This window comes from Cricetulus griseus, chromosome 5 (genome assembly GCF_003668045.3).
Source record: "Cricetulus griseus strain 17A/GY chromosome 5, alternate assembly CriGri-PICRH-1.0, whole genome shotgun sequence".
NCBI lineage: Eukaryota > Metazoa > Chordata > Mammalia > Rodentia > Cricetidae > Cricetulus > Cricetulus griseus.
The window spans coordinates 165444958-165462326 of record NC_048598.1 but is presented as its reverse complement, the minus strand read 5'-3'; positions in this window follow the sequence as shown (position 1 = coordinate 165462326).

Below are 17369 nucleotides of genomic sequence, written 5' to 3'. Positions count from 1 at the left end.
CATTTAGAGATGTTGATATTTAAAGAATTCTGTAGTAAAACAAACATACGTGAGAAAAAACTGTTCATGTGATAGACTATTACTAAATCCACATGGCTTAAAAATTCTCTAGTGTTTCATTAATAGCTGACCTGAACAAAGGGGAGCTCTTGGTTCCCAGACTGAAAGCTGGGAAACCAGCCTGGGACTGATCCAGGCCCCATGAATGTGGGTGTCAGTGAAGAGGCCTCGGAAATCTATAGGTCCTCTTGTAGTAGATCAGTACTTATCCCTAGCATAGGAATGGACTTTGGGAGCCCATTCCACATAGAGGGATACTCCCTGAGCCTAGACACACAGGGGAGGGCTTAGGCCCTATCCCAAAGGATATGACAGACTCTGAAGACCCCCCTATGGAAGGCCTCACCCTACCTGGGGAGCAGAAAGGGTATGGGATAGGTAGAGTGTTAGTTCGGGGATGGGGGTGGGGGGTGGAGGTAGGCAGGAAAGGAGGGGAGGGAGAAGGAACAAGAACAATCTTGTTTCTAATTTAAATTAAAAATGGAGAAAAATTCTCTAGTGTTTCATTATTTAATTATTAATCAATTATTTAATTCCAATGATCAATTTTCATGTTCTTTTTTTAAGTGGGTAAAAATATTTATTAGATAAAATTGGCCATCAACACCCACTATCTACTAGGCAGACTTAGATAATGGTGAATAACATGAATCTCAATCACATTTTACTTCCATTTCCTGTTTATGATGTCCCCTGTGCTTATGGTGTCACCTGTTTCATGGTTCTCTGGGGGGTTTTGACACTGTTTATAGTTTTTGAGGTGTCAGGGTGGTAGTTGGTTCTGAGATGCAAAAGGAAACAGCAGTCCCCCTCCACAGCCTTCTTCCATCTTCACCCTCAGAGCTCTGGAGGACATTGTCCACATGTAGTTCTCATCAGGCTCTCTCAGCAAAGCAGCCAGCCCTACTTCTATCGTAGTTTCTTCCTTCTCAATGTTCATATATGAGTCCCAAAGATCTGCCTGCTCAAGAAAAGAAAGGGATTCTTGTTCATGGACAGTTCTATGTTGTATGGAAGAGCTATGAAAGCTCACACAGAAACTCAAATAATTTTCAGTTGCAAACCTGTGCCTAATTCAGTGTGACTTCCCACTGAGACTGGTGAGCTCATGTCCAGGACTCCTTATTTCCTAAGCAGGAGGCACTCATTCCGACCCTTTGGGTCTAGGAGAGCACAGCTGCATCATTTCCGACTCCTTAGTAAAGAGTAAAAACAACACAAGCCAGTAGGTAATTGGTGGATGCCAAGAGAGTCCGGGAGAGTCACACGAGGGGGACCAAAGCCTGGTCTCAGTAATGATGCCTAGTGTAGGACTCCTTGCCTGAAACTGGACAATGTGTAGAGTGAAATCATGTAGTGTATAAAAATTAACTTCAACTGTTCAATTTAAATTTGTGAAGCCAATGAAATTCACAAGCCTCCCTTTTCTGTCTGGGCCTGGTGAGAGTTGTCGAAGTTTTCCCTAAGTCTTGTTAGTGCTAGCCGAGATGTTGCATCTTATCACAATGATACGATAATCAGACATTTGAAGTGTATCTTCTGTGTATGCACATACCCATGTGTACACAAATGTCTTTATGTTTTGATGTATATGCCTGTATTCATCTATATGTATGCACATACAAGCACACAGAGATAGGTAGGGTGGTGCTGCAGTTTGGATGTGATTGGTGCCCAAGGATTCATGTGTTGTAATGTTGGTGTTCAGAGTACTAGTGTTATTGGTGGTGAGGCAGTGGGGCTTTTGATAGGTGGACACTAATGGAGACTAATGGAGACACTGCCCTGAAAAGGAATTAAGGTAGTTCTCCTGGGACCTGGTAGTTCAACAGGTGAATGACTTATGTAAACATAGAATGCGGCCCTTAAATTGTTTTTGGACTCAGATCTCATGATATGACCTCCCCATACTTGTGCCTACCAAGACACCATCACCACAAGATAGCCAGCAAAAACCCCAGAGGGACAGTTAACCTCACATCATACATTCAGCTTCCCAAGCTGCGAGCCGAATCAACGCCTTTTCTTTATAACTATTTAGCCTTGGGTATTTTACTACAGCAATGGTAAATGAACCAAATTAGAAGGCAACTTTACAATGCCCTCAGTACTTGTCTCTTGTTTTTCACAACCTTGTATGGTCCTATCTCTTCCCATGTACTGATTTCTGTTATGAGCTTCCTAGTCCATATCCTGTGATTTCATGATGGCAATGGTCTTCAGACAGCCAGGGTGGAAAAGAGGACTGCCCTCTGCTGTCTAATCACATTAGTGTGGTGGGGGCCCTGCAGGAGGTGCTGACATGGGCTGTAACCCAGGACATAAGGACAGTTTCACTGACGCCCGATTGAAAACTATTAGTTGATTTTTAATTTAGAAACATAGTTTCCACATGCATATGTTATTAACAATGCAAAGAATATTTTTCTTACCTCTTTCTGGTGTTAGCTTTCTAATGAACACATACTTAGAGAACAACATAGGAGCAGTGTAAAGCATTATTATTCTGTAAGTGGAGACATTATTTATCAACATAAGTTTATGTGTCTACATATGGATTTTACAGTGTGTGTCTGTGTCTTTATGTGTGTGTGTGTGTGTCTGTGCATGTGTATGTGTCTTTGTGTGTGTGTGTGTGTGCATGTGTGTGTCTGTCTGTGTCTTTGTGTGAGTGTGTTTAAGGTTCTAACTGAACCATCTGGAGATACTGAGATTGTCTTCTGGATACTTTCATCATTTTGTAGGTAATTTTCAGAATGAAGATTCCTTCTAGAAATAAGTACAATTTCATGGCTATCATATTAGCAGGCATCCAGCAGTCTTAGCAACAGTGTCTGCACCTCTCATTTTCTTTCAAAAGTGGGAGTAAGCATCTTGAAGTCTAGGACTTCGGGGAGGCTGTGACCATAGGTGGCCAGACATTGGCCATTTAACATCCCCTTTCCCTGCAAGAGGGGGATATTTTGAATGATCTCTAGATCTTCACTGTTTTCATTCATCTGGTCAGGCAGGCAGTGAAAGTGAGACTCTCCATGAGGCACAGACTCTGTTAGGACCTGTGGATATGAGTAAGAGGTTCTCCAAAGGCAGGAGTTAGAAAGCAAATAGCATGCTGTTTACAGCTTCAACTGTGTTTGCTCTTCTTGGTGTTGACTGGCAATCGAATGGGTCATTAAAGTTGGTGCTGTTGTTTACTTAGATCCTGGAGTATTTTGTGTAATCCAAGTGTCTTAGTGACCACATTAGCTGTGCTCTCTGTGGTCATCAGCTGCTAGCTTTTGGTGCACAATGTTTCGACTTCCACCTTTTCACCTAAAACAAGCAACAGAGAAATGCTCAATACTCACTTTAATTAGAGGCACTACATTTTGGAAAATGGTTTCAAATGAAATAATTTTCAGGGAAATTGCAAAGGCATTGAGAAGTTTTTATACTGTAAGTTTAGGACTTCTACAGTTTTAGGAAATAATTTTGATTTCATGACTTCATTTGTGGTTATAACAAGCAAGATGGTCTGTTTTTACAGTAAGGGTGCATTTGCCAGGATGTTTGGCATTTCCCATAACTATGGGTAGGAATGATAAACTAATAGTTCATTTAGGCTTTTCCAAGTCCCTTACACTTTGCCTGGTTATATGGCAATTCAAGAAGTAGAAATCAGGCTAATGGCCACCAGAACCCCATTGCTTCTACAAATAAGAGCTGTAAATGGCCCTCAAAGAAATAAGCCATTAACATGTGTGGGGGGGGTGGTTAGGGGGTGAGTGCTAGGCAGGTGGATAAGTCTGGAAAATATTTGCCTATTTGCCTTGTAAGCCTGTGGCCCTGAGTGTGATCCCAAAATCCATCTCTTAAAACAGCAGCCAGGTGTGATGGAACACACTTGCACTCTGGAAATGGAGACAAGAAGATCTCTGTGTGTCCCTGTCCAGCCAGCTCAGTCTATCTGGTTGGTGAGTTCCATGCCTGTCTCACAAAGATGGCGAGCCGAGGAGGAATGACCCACAATTTCCCTTTAGCCTCCACACGCACACTCCATACATTTGCAATAAGCAGCATGCATTCATGAACATGCGCATACACAAACATCATTAGGAGAATAAGGGAAACTGATTGAAAGAGAACAAACAAATAATGAGAGGGCAAAGAAAGCGGAAGGAGAAAAAAGGGATGTGTGACATAGACAAGAAGAGAGTAAAGAATTGATGAGGGCGAAAAACAAAGAAGGAGTGGAGAGGAAAAGGAAAAGGGATGAGAGTGTAGTGTGGCTAGGAGTTGAGTTAGCATTTGATTGACCGGAAAGGCTACTCCATTGGAGCACTGTCCTGTGAGGCTGTCAGACATAACTGCACACTCCTGCTGTGAATATCAAATAGCCATATCATCTCATTCAACCTAGGTAGAATAATTACCCAAGAGTTATCTAACAGGCATGAACAGAGAGGAGTAGGTCTTTCCTTGTGAGGAGGCCATGACATGCAGTGTCAGAATTGAGATTATATACATGGTATTGGCCTCTGATGGCCTGGCTTCAGGATCCTGTCCCTCTTCTGTGGATCAGGTCTCCAAACCAACCAGCCAACCAACCAACTTAATGGCGGTCTTATTTATCTCCAATGGTAGGTTTTGGTCCCTACCAGGCTGCCAAATGATTCATACAAACCAACCTTCTCTTTCTGTAGAAGCTAGGATCCAAGACCTCTCTTGATATTATGAAGGTGTTTCCCCCCTCACTATGGTTCATCTACAGGTCTCATGTGCATTGCAGTGCCCACCCCTACCAGCTATGAATATGATTACTAATGGAGAGACACAGACCTCATTCACCCAGTGTCAGGTTCAAGATGTTCATCCAACCCTGGCATGGATCCATTCCTCATAACTTGGGAGGGAAGGAGGCAGTTAAAACCATCAGCGGTACACACTGGGTGCTGGCTTGCCTTGCTTCTTGCCTCTGAAGGAGCTGCTGTGATACTGACACAGGGGACACAAATGGGGAGCTGATGGGGGATGCCCTACTGTATATGTGTTTCTATTGTTGGTTGATGAATAAAACACTGTTTGGCCAATAGAGGCAGGAAGATAGGCAGGACTAGGAGATGAGGAGAAATCTGGGAAAGGTAAGCAGAGAGAACCGGAGAAGAGGATGCCATGTAGCTGGCAAAGGAGTTAACAGGTCCGGGCATTCTCCGGTAAGCCAAGACCACATGGAAATACATAGACTTACAAAAATGGGTTAATAATTAGGACAGAGCTAGCCAATAGAAAGCCCTAGCCATCAGCCAACATTTTAATAATTAATGTAAGTCTTTGTGTGTTTATTTGAGGCCAAGGAGGCAGCAGGACTTAGTGGAACAAGAAACCTCCACAAGAAGGAGCTGCAGACAGGGTGACCTGATGATTGAGCTAGCATTCCTGGCACTCATTCAGTTTCCCCCTTTCCTATAGCTAGTTTGATAGGGCTTGTTTCAATGGCCTCGGGAGTTTAATGAACAGAGACTGCAGAGATGATTCATGGTTACATAGGCTTATGATGCAACCATGAGGGCTGGGGTTCAGATTCCAGTAGCCATGTAACAAGTCATGCATCCCATGAATTTGAATAGCTCCAACTCTAAGGTATCTATCTGGTGCCTTCCTCTGGCCTCCATGTGCTTCAAGCCCTGTGTGTGTGTGTGTGTGTGTGTGTGTGTGTGTGTGTGCGCGCTCGCGCCTGTACATGCACTCACTCATACAAACATCTCTTTACAAGCAATGAAAGAGTTTAATGAATGTAAATAGCAAGAGGAAAGGAAAGCACTGTCATGGCAAGTTGGAAGGAGATCCACTCAAAAGTACCTCAGACTTTGGGAGGCCACATTAACTAGGAAATTAATAGTCTTTTCTTTATCAGGTACATAACTACGTAACATATATCTCTTCTAGAATAAATGCGCATTTTCAATTGCAGTGTTTGTGAACACCAGACCCTTATACATGATTTGCATACCATAGAATGTCTACACAACCTGATGTTTGTAAAACTATTTCTCTAATTAATTATTTCTCATATAGGTATTGAGTACTCATTTCTTGACCTTGTCTATATGATGAGAAATTTTGTTAGAGAGCCAGTGGGTAACAATAAGGTCTGCATTACCCTTCCACGTTCACAGCCATAGCCTTTGGTACAAATGTGGGAATCTAAGTTTACTGGACTATATAACCTTAGACACAGATTCTAGCCAGTCTTACAAACTAGACCAATCAGGATCTTTTCCTAGACTCTTTCCATGCTGCTATTAGTATATGAACCCAGAAGCTTCCATCAACCATATTTCTTTCTACATAGTGATCTGACAATGGAGGAAATCACACTAACACCTAAAGAAAGAGAAACAAGACAGGTGGAAGTTGAGTCCTTGGCCAAGTTTCCTTTTTTATTGTTGAGTTATGCAAATCCAAGTACTTTTCTTTTAGTTTAAGCTGCTTTACTTTAGATATTTCTACTGTATATCCAAGGTATGTCGGAATCTGGTGATGTAGCATTGCCGTATAGCCGTATCTCACATTACGCTGCTCACATTTCCCTGTTACTTCTGAGGTACATAGCCTGCACATACTTATCTTAATTTTTGTTGTAGCAGTTTCCCAGACCTCACATCTATTGATGTCTCTCAACAAATTAAGGAACTAATAGGAAAATTAAACAATATTCCTGCTGGAACTTCTTATTGCATTTTCTCTCTAAAAAATATTACATCAAAATTATTGGCCAACTGCCAAAAGCCTGAACTACAGCTGCATTTTGTGAATTAATTAAATGCCATAACCCCGTTCGAAGTTTTTCAGTCCCCGGAATGATTGCTATAAAAAGCACACTCACTGAAAGGAATGTGTTGTGTAATCTAGTGTATGTTAGATGTAGGTGGTCTGAAAACTATTTCCCTGCATTCTTACTTTCACTGGGGAAGTCAGAAAATATTGTTTCTAATGTGCTGGTGCCATTCAAGCAAAGGAAGTCAGCTAAGCCCTTTCCATGACATTCTGCTATGTAATCCTCTCTGTGTTTTCAGTCAGTGTGGAATTAGCTGATCTTCCCTATCGGCTACTGTGGAGAAGACGCCATACATCCTGTCTTTGCTGTAATTACGTACATTCCTTTGCTATTTCCTTTTGTTGACTTTACTTACATTTTGTATCATAGCTTTAGTAACTGGGGTGTCTTTGGGGTGAAGAAAATCCCTTGTTTCCGATCTTTGTCATTTATGGGTGGTGACTCACAGCACCCTCTGAGCATTTCCGTGAGTGTTTGTCTTGGTGTGGCCTATGAAGAGCATGGCTTCCTGTAGCAGTGCCAGAGTCCCCTTTTCAGAGACTTTAGGAAGATCATGTAGAATTGGTAAACTTCACAGTTTCATTGTTAAGATATTCTAGCATTTATAGCTTAACTTTTTCTTATCTGTCACCTATTTTTCTTCTGATTTGTTTTTTTCCATATAATATTTTGGTTTTAATTTTCTAATTTTTGTTAATAATTTATCTGTGTATGTGTAGACTCACAGCATAGCATGCCTGTGGAAGTCAAAAGCAAGTCATGGGGGGTGGATCAGTTCTTTCTTTCTACCACTTAGGTCCTAGGAATTCAACTTAGGTTGTCAGGCTGGGTGGTAAATGTCTTTACCCACTGAACCATCTTTCTGGCATTGTGATATTATTTGAATAGACTATCCTATTAACTCCATTTTGTTACTGAAATATGAATCATACCTAAATTGTAAAGCTGTGGTAGCTTTGTATGCTAGTTGATGCTTTGTATTAATTACAAACACTTAACAAGCTTCATTTAAGTGGTAAAATGACTCTGGGGTCTTTTTTGGAGTTTAACACATAAAGGACCCCAGGGAAATTTAACATCTGGTTCCATATTTCTCCCAGTTAACAAGACAGCTTCTAAGCTGTGCGTTCTTCATCAATTAAAAAACAAAATCTGGTCCTGGGACCAAACTCAGGACCTTGCTATTGTGAGGGAAAGCACTCTATGATGAAGCTAACTTTCCAACCCCACAGAATGTCTGTTGTGATAAATCTTTCCGCCAAAAGCTGCCCGAGCCCCACCGCCACATGTGCACTTTACACCAGCCACCCGCCCAAGTTAGGACCCAAATTAATACACAGAGACACTTATATTAGGTACAATGCTGCTTGGCCAATGACTAGGATTCCTCATCTGTTAGCTCAGTCTTAATTATCATAAATCTATATATGTTACATATATAACTTACATATATAACATATATATATATATATATATATATATATATATATCTTATAAAGACTTATCTTTATAGAGGATGCCTTTTGCTGGCGCCCTCTCTTGCCGGTAGCTCACATCCTGCTGCTGGAGGAGGCTTAGGGGGAAAAAGGGCACCCTTCTTGTTTCCTTTGCTTAAATATGAGTCTCCTTGCTATGTCACTTCCTGCCTGGATCACCACTTCTCTACTACATTTCCTAGAATCCTCTTTGACTCCTAGTCCCGTCTAACTTGCTGTCATTGGCCAAACAGGACTTTATTCAATAATCAATAAGATGAACATACACAGTACATTCCCCATCAAATGTCTGTCCCTAAAAAGTCAGATTACCTGGCCTTTTCCCCCATGTCACCTCTCTATCACAAAATAGCAGTGGCAGTTCCAATCCTGACAAGCCACTGCATTGGGCAGAAAAATGGTCTATGCTCCCCTGTAATGAGAGGGTGGAGCTTCTCTGGCACCTCTCCTTGAATGTTCTGGATCATACATTCTTTACCAACATGCAGCTGACTGTGTGGTATTTCTATCATTGGCTCTCTTGATGGAGCTGGAGATGACTGGGCAGAATGGGCAGACGGTTGCACAAGGAGACCAGGCCTAGGTTAGGACTACAGAGAAATAGGTGCACTAGAATATGACATCCCTACACCCTTTTATTGCTTAGTCTCCTCTGAAAAGAACACACATTAGTTTTACCGTAGTATATTCTATCCCACCGTAGTAGAAAATGTTGGTCATAGAGGTTTTCCCATCTTAAATAGACCCCTGATGCCTAATTTTCATCAATTCTCATGGCTGAAAGAAGAGAACTTCTTTTCCTAATGCTCTTTCCTCTGGATGACTGAAGAACAGAGCCAGAGAACAGTGTGATGCCATTTGATTGGTTTCAAGGATACTACCTCCATTCTCAGTTTGTGCTGGTACAACATAATGCCACTGACTGACTGCATCCAACAAGACAAGACAAAACAAAACAAAACCCTAGAAAATTTCTTCCCATAGTAAGGTAGCCTGGAAGTCTGAGATCAGGGTGGCAGCTTTGTCAGGCTTTAGTGAGGGCCCCTTCTGGGTTGCAGAGGGAGTCCTTATCTGCTGCATCCCCACTTGGCACAGAGCAGGTTCACTACTCTTTTTTGTTATATTTTTATATGAGCACTACTTGCTCATGATATAATCACATTCCAAGGTCCATCCTCTTAATATTATCACCCTGATACTTAGAATTCCAATTTATGAACCCTGGGGATGTGTGTTCATAAAGTCACTAGCAACTACCTAGAGTACAGGGAAATACGTGGCCACAAACGTAGCACCTAGCATGGACCCTTCTGAATGATCACCACAGCCCCATGGGTTGATGTTCACTGGAGAGGATGCATAGAGTCAGATGAAGAAACTGCACTGCAGCCGTAGTGTTGAGGAATATACTCACGATACCATTCTGAAGGTAGACATGTTGTTTCTGGAAATTGTAGCATGCCTTTTCTTTTGCAGAGGAAATTAACTTGTGCCAATGGAGAATTAGGATCAAATTCCATGTGCTCTTCTGAGTTGTGTAGAAAGGATCTGTTTCTTACTCTTCAAGCTGCATCTGGCACTGGGAGGAGCATCCAGTGACCAGAACTGAACAAATGACATGACATAGGTGGTGTTACTAAAGACAGAACATTGAATCCTGGATTGCACTACTGGAATCCAGTGAGATGGGCTTAATTCCATTTTATTTTCACCTGCTGGAGTTCCCCCACTGTCTACTGGGCTGTGGGGGAACTTCCTTCCCACAGACACTCTCCTCCACTGACTTCAATTCTGGACATTTCACTTGGTTGTCCTTCTCCCCCTTTCTGCTCATGGGAAAAATAGAAAGTGTCAGAGTAAACCCCTCGTGTGGATGGAGTCACTGTCATTGGTCTTTACCAATAAAATGCTTATAGTTGTTTTCTCCTTCTGCCAGGAGTTATGGCAAGTCACAGAAACAGACAAGGAAAATGTGAGTTGACCTGCTAACTCTTAGAACTCTGTGTTCATACCAGTTAGAAGCATGGAAATCAAGAATCAGTCTGTCTTTTGACAGACACAAATTTAAAATTGATTAGTTTTCTTTTAGGAGTTAGTGCATTAAAATAGAGTAGTTTTCTTTTAGGAGTTAGTGCAAGGATACCTCTGACTAATACTTGGTGTAATTGCAGAACAAGGCATTCAGTGTGGCAATGTTCTTTCTACTTTGCTTTATCATTTGTAAGATGTCCACAGCGGGGCTGTATTAGTCCATTTTGCACTATTGTAGTAAAACACCTGAAGGTGGATAACTTTAAAAGAAAATGAGATTTCTTCTGGCACACGGTTCTGGAGGTCTGATGTCAGGGATTACATCTAATGATAGCTTTTTTTTTTTTTTTGTCAGACTACTAGGGTGGCACAGACTATCAGATGGCAAGACACCATAGACAACACTGGGGTTCCACCTTCATGTAGTACGTTATCCCTGTCAGACCCTACCTCTTAACATCATAGATTAGGTTCCTATGCCCCTGATGTCTCACAATGAGAATTAACTTTCACCACAGAAACCCTCCAGGACATGCACAAACCATATGCAAGCCACAGTAGGGTTCATTTACAGACGAGGAAATGGAAGTGCAGAGAGTTGAATAATAGACTCAAGAGTCGCATTCCTCATGAAAAAGACGGTGGGGGCACCTACCCCATGGGTCTGCCCTGCATCACCTCTCGACTTGTGACAGGTAAGCTTGATTGTTAACTTGATTGGATTAAAAACTCCTGGGAAATCAGTCAAGCATGCCTTTGGGAGTGTGTGTAGGGGTGCTTCCAGCGGTGGTTAACTAAAGCAGAAGACCCATCCTGAATGGGAAAGAGGAGCAGCTTGATGGTATAGGAGTGCTCGGTTTTCAGGTGATATGAGGTGAACAATTTTACTCCATTCTCTTAGTATCATGAGCTCTGCCTCACCCCAAACCATGGCAGAGGCTATGAGACAATGAGCCAAAATAAATCTTTCCGCCTTCTAGATGTTCACGGAGCTGTCTGTCACAAATGTTTAAAAATGTACACACCATAGTATGCTACCCCTAGACCAAGGGAAATGCATTATTGCAGCACCACCTTTAGTATGGAAAGACTAGGAGAGACAAGAGAGAAATAAAGTGTTATCACCCTCTGCAATTTACCAAGCATCTCATGTCTGTCTACCAGGTCACCCTGAATAAATAAATAGATGCTGGACAGAGTTCAGGTCCACTCAGAGTCTCTCATTAGAATGAAAACTCAAAGGGACCCAAGAGATTTCTGGGTCTCCTAAGTTTGTCTTGGGGACTGGCAGTTGTCAGTGTCACAAGGCAAAACTTCAGCTACAATTCTGAGTAGGGTTACATTAAATTTACAAATTTACTGAGGGAAAAATCCAGATCAATAAGTGATCATAACTTCTGAAGTGTAGGGGCACAAAGTGTTGATCTGCTTGCTGAGGTTGGGGTCTGAAAAGGCAAAGCTGCCTTCCTTTTCACTTTTCCTCAGTTCTCTGTGACTAGTGCGAAAGGCCCGCAGCTCTGGAGTAGTTAGAAGTGAGCGCCAGTTTAGTGCGGTTGGTAGGTCACGTGTTACGGAAATTACTAACTTGGTGATTCTTAAAATAATAAGCCGTGGGCTAGCTACAGATATTCTCATGTGCTGTTACTCTTAGCTCTCTTCTGGTATGCTTCTCACTGGACTTCTGTTTATCTCAAAACATCTAATTAAAGTCCCTCCTGGTCCAGCTATTGTTTTATGCTCTAGAAAGAGATCACTTTCAAAGAATTGCTTGGACTCAAGAAGATCAAATTTTAGTACTTAAAATCACACCACATAGCTTTCACCTGTAGATATCTCCATTAAAAAACAGGAAAAAACAGAAACTTGACATTTATCAATGAAATTTGAACTGATAGATCTACAGGCCATAGTTCCAATCCTCCCAATTTTCTGGTACATGGTTTTACATTGTACTACTTTGGCCTTATCTGGAGGAGCCAAGTGAGGGGACTAAATATCAACAATGAGTTGTAAACAGAAGCAAATTCAGCCCTTCCTAAGCTGGAGCACTTCAGTGCCAGCAAGAAATTCTCCAGGACATTTTTTCTGTTGTGGCGCAGAGGTGAAACATTTATCTAACTATTCTTTATCAATAAAAACTTGGGAGTTAGATATTGGGGTAAAAACTTGAATGTGACCTTCTCTTGTTCCTCAATCCAAAAGGGCAGAGACTCTCCCCAAGACACCCCCCCCCCCCGACTACTTCCTGTGTCTCTTCATCTGTCCTTGGTCCTTCAAAACCTCTATGGCTAATTTTGGTCAGTCAGTAGCTAGCTCTGCCCTCTGATTGAAAGCAAACTTTATTGGCAGTCTCAGAAGCAGCAGAATGTGTTCAAAATATCCCACAACATAGAGGTGAGTAGCACTGGAGTTCATGGCTGTCTCATGGGTCTGTGTTCCTGAATGTCTAATATAAAAAGACCTCCTGCTATCCCTACTCTGGATTGACATGGAGCATTATAAATACAGTTTGTCTCTCTGAGAATTTGTGCCGGAAAACCTTATCTATTTTACCTCTGAATGACTCAGCATGTGGTGATATAACATGTTTGAAGGAAAGCACAATAAATCATTTTGCATTAGGACCGTGTGAGCAGCTGGGTGTCATGCTGTGCTTACACAGTGCAACTGGCAGGGGCTAAGCAGTCATTGTGCAATGGTCTTTCGACTAGAGCTAATGGTTCCATTTACTACCAACTCTTCTTGCTTCCCCTGTTCTGTTCTTGATTACCAGTCTGCACGGCACAGCTATCATTTTTGCCTCCTTCCCTACCACTGCATAAAGGCTTCTCTTCATACATTATACTGTGTTGAATTTGTGTCTGATATTGGTCCTTGATTATGAACACCAAGGATTTCTGATTTTAGTCTCCTTGTACTTTGCCTTAAACCAAGTGTGACATAAACATATTCCATTGCAATAAAATAAGTTATTATGTCCAGATGACATTTGACTAGGTTAAGGGAATCCAATATCATGCTAGTGTATATCATTAGACTGGCCATGACATTTTTAGCATTACTGCTTTATTTGCAATATTTGAATGATATTCAGATATTATGTGTCATATCAACTCTCTTATTTGACTTAATGAGTGAAGATCAGTCAGATTGATGCACTGCTTTGGCCCCTGGAACTCTGGGAAATATTTTGTATGACAGGATTTTGTAATCTTGGCTGTTCAGCAGCTTTGCAAGGTGAGACATAAATACAAAGACTAGATAACATCAGTGGCCAACTGTCATGTGATCAGGGAGACATCAGTCTTTGCCATCAGTATCTGTTACAGCTTTCTGGAAATGGACAGTCACTTTTTTAGATATTAACTCTGTATTAAATGAAGGCTAGAAACTAAAGTATCGAGCAGCTAGAAGACCAATGGGGCAGGGAAGACAAGGAGAGAAAGCTTTGCAGGGCCGAGCTGCAAGGACTAACCTTTGACAAGGTCTCCCTACTATGGACAAGCATCATACTGGGGCCCAGAAGCCCTTTCAAGTGTCTGGGATGCTGCCTTATGTACCAGCATTTCTGGTACTTAAGAAATTTCTCTTTAGTTCTATAGGCATTAAATCTACTCTTAAGGCAATAAATACATAAATGTCAAGCCACGTAGACAGAATCATACTACAAACCCCTGTCAAGAATTTTTGTCTCTTTTCCTTATCTCCATTCAGAGCTTTCCCCAAAGACTGCAACCTCATTTCTATGTCACCTCTACAAGACTCCATGAAAAACCTGTAGCTGCAGCCAAATTTCTCTGGGACTCCTCACGGTGACTAGCCAGGGACTTTTGTTTCGGGCATGTAAGAAATGAGTCACTGAGCCCTCCATGTTTAGGGAAAGCTCCTACTTGTCTTGCAAGGCTGGAAGGGTGGGGGATGCCACCTAACCCTTGGAATGGAAAGTTTCCTTATTTCCCCTCCTTTGTGTTCCTGCTTTGGATGAGCTAACTAGCTCCTTGTTCTACCTGCTCTGGTAGACAACAGACTGAACCAAGAATCTGTCTGGGCATGAGCTCCTTGACGCCTCCTTGTCTATCGCTTGTCAGTGGGAAAATGGCATGACTGTGGGTAGTGGAGTTTGATGGTGACTCCCACATTAGTTTTGTTTATAATTTTTCAGTCTTTGATGCCTCAAGACCCTTGGCTTCTCTGCTTTAGTTATTTCCCCCTATTAAAGGGAGATGGTCACCTTAATGCTAAGGGGTGGATGAGGAGAGAAAATACAAACCCTCCAGTCTCTGCATGTGGAAGATACTTGGAAAATGGTTGGCACTATGTTAAGTTAGAATATATTTTTAAAAGAGCTAAAGCCTGCCTTTTTCTTTACAATTTTAAAATATTACTTACTTTTCTCATGAGCAAACACCTGACAAGAAGCAACCAGAGGAAGCAAACAGAAGAAGCAAAGGTTTACTGTGGCTCAGGGTTCAAGGGCTACAGCCCACCAAGACAGGGAGAGTATGTCAGAGAGAGCATTGCAGTTGAGTGGCCTGAAGTCATGGCAGGAACTTGCTCATATCTAGGAGGGCCAGGAGGCAGAAAAGGGGCAAGCTGGTGCTCACTGGTCTTTCTCCTCCTCCCTTTAGTTGTGTCTGGGACCCCAACCTTTGGAATGGCATTGACAGCATTCCCTTCTCAGAAGGTGTTTCTAGAAACACTGTCACAGATTATACCCAAAGGTGTGCTTCATCCAACCTCTGTGTTTCTTAGTGCAATCAAAATGATAAACAAAATAAAGTGCCAAAATTATGTTTCAATTGATTCATACCAGCTTATTGTGAACATTTTTAAAGTGACCCATTTTCCTCAAAACAAGAATATCTTATTGCTTAATGTAAAATTCCTTTCTGGAGTGACATTTATTGCAAAATGAATGATGGAATCCTTACCAGGCAGTTAGTACAGCAAAAATATGGCTTTCTGACATTTCATCTGTGTACTGTCTTTAAGAACAGCCCCTATTTTACAGCCCCCACACTGTGTCAGGCACCTTTCTTATCAGTGTGATGACTCATGACACTTCCGCCATTATTTGTTCTTTAATAAAATTTCATATATGCATAAATATGCATGGAATAATATCTTACTAATCTTGTATCTGTCTCTCCACATTTTTTCTGAAGTCCTTTAAAGTAAATTTCAAATGCCGTATCATTACCCCCATAAAGCACTTAGTATTTAGCTGTAAAAAATAGGGTGTTTGGAGTTGTTAAATATATCTGGTACTGTTCAGACACTACTTTTTAATAATACTTAGCATCAATATTCAAATTTCTTCAACAATTTCAAAAATACTGTTCCATAATTCATTTTTTCACTATGCAGTTAAAGAAGTTACACAATTAGGACTGGCAGGATGTGTTTAAATCTATTTTAATGTTTCCATTTACTACCCTCTACATTCTTAATATCCTTTAGTTTTTGAATGACTCCATAGTTTGTCTTTAAAGTGTCCCTTAAATTTTTGATGAGGACTTTCTTCATTTCTTTTCAAGGTTTTAGTTTTTACAATGAAGTTTATAAAATGATTTTCTTTTACAAAACTTATTTTAAAGCACAAGTGGCTGCTTGCTTCCTTATGGGGCAGTGATGCTTTGCTTTGAGAATCTGTTTTTCTAAAAATGGTCAGGTAAGCTTGAGGGGCCTGATTTAAATGCAACCTGGAAAAAAGCTTTGCATATGGCATTGTGTCCTTCTTGAGAAGCCATTCAGGGAACCCACAATCTCTTCCTGTTACAATGATCTCCATGGAAATGTCACTAGACACTTTAGCAGCTTTTGATGTTTGTCTGCTTCCTTTGTTTCATTGGTGATTGTAAAACATGTGTACAGGGACGAATTTCTGTCTGTATTTTCTGTGCATTTACTAACTTTCTCTTGCCCATGCTTTAGCCCTCCCAGTGACTGCTTCATGAGGAAATGGGACTGGCTTCATTTTTTTCTCTGTCACTTCATCTTAAGAAGGTTGAACAAGGGCCTGGCAAGATGGGTCAGTGTGTGCAAGTGCCTACTGCCAAGCCTGGCAATGATATTTTGATTCCTGAAACCTGCGTGGTGGAAAAAGAAAACCACGATTGTCCTCATAAGTGGACTGTCACCCCACCATCACCACTGTATGTTCATACACACACAGAATTAAAAAAATGTAAACTGAAAAACTGAAAGAATGTTGAGTTGTAACTCTGCATCTCCAATGGCAGCTAATGAGTTTTTGGTTCCAGTTTACTATGAATTTATGTATTTTTACATGTTTGATGTTTTGTAATCCATACTTATCATCATTATTTTAAATCTATTATTACACTTTAAAATCTAAGACATAAACTTTATGTTTTCATGGCTTTTGGGAATACAGAGCTACTTAGAGATTCTAAGACAGCTCACTTGTGAGGCTGTGGGGCGTAAGGGCTGGCAGTTTTATGCTTATCAAAACAGGCCTGGTGTGGTGCAATCCCAAGAGTGTATTACAGATGAAGAGGTGTGCATTGAGCATTTGCCATCACACCTTTATGGCAGAACAGCCAGGGAAAGGTGGGGAGGGGTAGACATTTGGTTTTAAAAATGAAAAGTTACTGAGTGATCGAGCTAGATGTTGATGGCGCACACCTTTAATCCCGGCACTTGGGAGGCAGAGGTATGTGGACCTCTGTGAGTTCTAAGCCAGCCTGGTCCACAGAGTGAGTTCCAGGACAACCTCTAAAGCTACAGAGAAACCCTGTCTTCGAAACCCACCCCTCTCCCAAAAGTTACTGAAGGAACACATTGAAAACCACAGTTTCACATGGGGAAAAGGAGGCAATGCTTCTCGAGATTCTGCGTGGAAAGATGAAATATATCATATCTGCCCACTAGGACCATATATATTTTTAAATGGAGCACTTGGGTACATTTTCCATTGACCTCTGGTGTATGGTGTTTTTCTC